Raw genomic sequence first — 4271 nt, 5'->3', positions numbered from 1 at the left:
TGACGTCGAACATGGCACTGACTGACGTCATTATAGACGTCGGTTATATTCATGTGCGACGTCCCATTGACGTCACCGGAAATGACGTCGGTTGTTTAGTAGACGTTAAAAGCCCAAAATAACCGACGTTAAATAGAGTTTTTGCACTAGTGACTAGATATTTTAAAATTTTGATTATTTAAAATTTTATAATCACCTATATCAAACATGTGACTAATGGCTCATTTTCTATAAAATATAATGAAACTTTAAGTTTTATATTAATTATAATAGTTTTTCATACTTTCATAATAGGATTTCAAATACTACAGGTCGAAAAATTGATCGATGTGATATGAAGGTAAATCTTGGATAGTTTAACTACAGACTTATTTAAACTGAAAGTTGAAATAAACCAATATAACAATTCAAGTTTTATAAAACTTAATTTAAATTGCTTTTATAAAAAAAATGAAATTTTGAATTTAAAACTTAATCTAAATATTTCAATTTGAATTAAAACTTATGTTTCGTATCTCAATTTTATAAAAAGACAAANTAATTCTAAGGTAAAATTAAATTTGGATCCAAAATTTAATCCTTGATCTAAATTGAATATTTGAAAATTCAATGGTACTCCTTATTTTTATAAGAAAACTTTGAGATGTGTGTCACGACTAATAAATTTACTGTTACAATCTGGGACATACATTTATTTTACTCAAGAAAATTTTCAATTCCATTGAAATGTGAAACATGAAAGTATTAATCTAGCATTGAGATGCTGAACTAGGTTACAAAACACAACCATTGAAAAAGAGCTCAAANAATTTCGATTTAGGTTAAGTTTGAAGGAGATGTGAATTTATTCTCAAAGTAAATACTGATATTACTACTCAACCAAATTTCTTCAGATTTCAGAAAATATTTCTGCAAAATAAAAGGCTAACCTTTAAAGCATCTGTTATGAGGAACCAAATTAGCTCTGGACACACTTCTCGTCATTGGAATTATGTGATTTTCAGTATCTATAGACTGTCAGTATAATCGGTTGACAATTTTTTTTAATAATTTTTTAACAATAGAACACGTATTATTGTCTTATTAATCTGTTTGAATTTATATTTAAAAAAAAATATTTACAACAGACCAATCATAAACTGTCACGTATATATTATTAAAAAATTATCAAAGAATTGTTAAAAGAATTTTTTCTGTATCTATATTTTGATTAAAGATTTACATCGATTAATACAAACCAATGCATGTCGTTGATCTGACATAGTCTGTGGAATCAGTTATACTGATGATGCTGTGACATAGTATTACGAATCCCAATTAGTGTTTTTGCAACCACCAACCCTCACCATGTATGAAAGAAGAGGACCACCTTAAAAAAATGTCTGACTATGAATTTTGTTTTTCTTTCTTAGATGATTTAAGGTTTAAAGCTCTTTTTGTCCTTAAGTTATAAATGGATGTTCAATTTAGTTCTTGTTTTTAAAAATGTAAATCTTTGGTCCCTAAGTTATAAAAAATGTATCAAATGAGTCCTTTTTTTACTTTAAATATTGTTTTATGTTGTTTGCTACATCTTTAGATTGCTCTGATTTGTTTCTTAATAATAACATCACTTTAGATTGCTCTTTGTACTTTGACCATGAACATTAAAAAAGGACTTATTTGATACACTTTGTATAACTTAAGAATCAAAGGTTTACATTTTAAAAAAACAGGAACTAAACTGAATATCCGCGGACAAAAAGAAATTTAAACCATGATTTAAATGAAACTAGAAGCTAGAGAAAGAAAAAGAGTATGAATTTTTAACTTTTTTATGATAGCTGGCTGGAATGAAATTTTTTCAGAAATTAGATAAATTTTTTGAAAGAAAAGTTATTATTAGGTACATTTTTCATTTTTATCACTGATATTTCTTCTCTTTAATTTACTTTTACTCATGTATAACAATGCATGCCTGTGATCTTAATACACATTTATTTGTAAAATGCAAAAAGTTCTTAAAATAACGATCGATTTGAATTTTACCTCTGCATGCTTGCCATGTGAAAGGATTCAACGTTGTACCAATTAAAATCTCATAAATAGATAAATATTTTATTTTTATATGCTCATGCATCATTATATTAAGTAAAATTTCATCTAAANAAGATATAAAAGATAAAATAAAAATAATGGTATCTCAACAGGTCAGATTTGAACTGGTTTTGTTTACAAAGAATTTACAAACACACTATCATTCTATTGAGTTGCTTTTTTCTATAAAAAATTATTAGTTTTTGTTATTATAAAATATTGATTTAACTAATAAGTCTATAAACACCCTAATTTTACTTTCTTCCAAAACACCTTCTTTAACAATCTTAATTTAATTATTTCTTGAAGGTTGTAGATACAAGATCAATACTTAATACAACACTTATTGCTCTGTATTGTGGCAATTTTGGGCTAATAACTAGTTGACCATCTCAATCTCAATGCTACATTAATGCTTCAATGTTAATTTGTTTAAAAATAAATTATTAATTATTGTATCAGATCATTTAATGTTTGCATTGAAAATTTAAGTAATATAATATATTTTTTTAAGTGTTGGATTCATATATTTTTTTTTCACTCAAAGATCATATTTTAATAAATTGTTTTCAAAAAAAGTATTGTGTCAATAACTTACAGAGATATAATGGTTCATTAAAATTCCAGTGAGAATTAATACTGATCTACAAACAGATGGATGGAAAAAGAAATCCAAATTTGATATTTTGAGTAACTGAATTTTGAGATGGGTTTTACTTTTTTTTTATTTAAAAATAAAAAACGAAGAAAAAGTTTTATGAAAATATTAAAAGAAAAACAACTGGTTTGAAATATAATTTTCAAAAAAATATTTATTTATAAAATCAGTCTATAAAATAAAATAATTAAAAAAAATATTTAAAGAAATTATTATTTACACACATATAAGTAGTTTCATTTATTTTCTATTTTTTTCTCTTTCTTCAATTAAATTTAAATATCACTTCTCCCATTTTAAAACAAACGAATAAATTTCAAAGAAATTATTAATCAAAATTTTCAGAACTAATTTATTCAATTGAAAGTTTTTTAAAGTGTTTATCACAATAACATAAATATATGATTATTTTCTGTAAGTACTCTATACTTTAATTAAAAAAGCTAAATTAAAACATAATTGATAAGCATGTAACTAATGATAGTTTCTTTGTTTAAATTAATTTTAATTTTATAACATATATAAGTATATGATTTTTACACATATTTTCACTTAAAGACTTTATAAATCATGTAATATTTAAGTATATATGGTATGTTAACTAGATAAATATTCAAATCAATATCTTACTATTTAAAAATAAAACAAATCCTCATATTTTAATATTCAAAATTCAATTAATATATATATCTCAGTGGATATGAAAGAGATGAGCAGACGTTTTGAGTAATTGGGAGTGGAGAAGGAAGGGTTTGGAAAAAACATAACAAATATTTTAGAAAAAAAGAAAAAACGTAGCATAGACATGGTTGTACTGGAATATTACTTGGCAAAATTAATTAAATCTAAAGGGATTCTATTACTTTTATTTATATTTTTACTAAATTTTCTTGTGCGCTTTTCATTTTATTTCAAGACGAAATGAGATAACAAGTCATATCATCTTATTTCATTAGGAGGCCGAGACATCATAATCAACAACTATAAAAAAAAAAATAACACATCCAATTTAGTTTTTAGATTTTAAAAATGTGTAAATTTATTTCTTTTAATTAAATTTTGTTAAGTTTATTTGATGTTTTAAAAACGTTTCGTGAAACAACTCTAATACTATCATGAAACGTATTTGAAATGTCAAATAAACCTAATAAAATTTAGCTAAAATGGTTAAATTTACGCAATTTTAAAGACGAGGGACCAAATTGGTCTAGAGTTTTAAAAAATGACTAATTCCAATTTTCAATGAAAGTTAAGAGACTAAAAACATATTTAACTATAATAAAAAAAAATAAGTAAGAATGAAATACATCAACCTTTGCTCTCTAATATGTTCCAAGATTATCGTGACACTGACTGCATCCTTGATGAGTCAATATTTTCTCAACTTTACTTAGTTTATTGTACCGAAATTAATCAGGGAATTGTGTTTAAATGTCCGGTATTTTCCCGTTTCTGCTAATTGTGCTTAATTTGACCGGAAATTCGAATTTTAATTAATTTGAATCTTCTGAGCTAATTATTTGCATTATTATTTTCA

The sequence above is a fragment of the Vigna radiata genome, unplaced genomic scaffold (assembly GCF_000741045.1).
Source record: "Vigna radiata var. radiata cultivar VC1973A unplaced genomic scaffold, Vradiata_ver6 scaffold_464, whole genome shotgun sequence".
Taxonomy (NCBI): domain Eukaryota; kingdom Viridiplantae; phylum Streptophyta; class Magnoliopsida; order Fabales; family Fabaceae; genus Vigna; species Vigna radiata.
Note: the sequence above shows the minus strand (reverse complement) of the source record.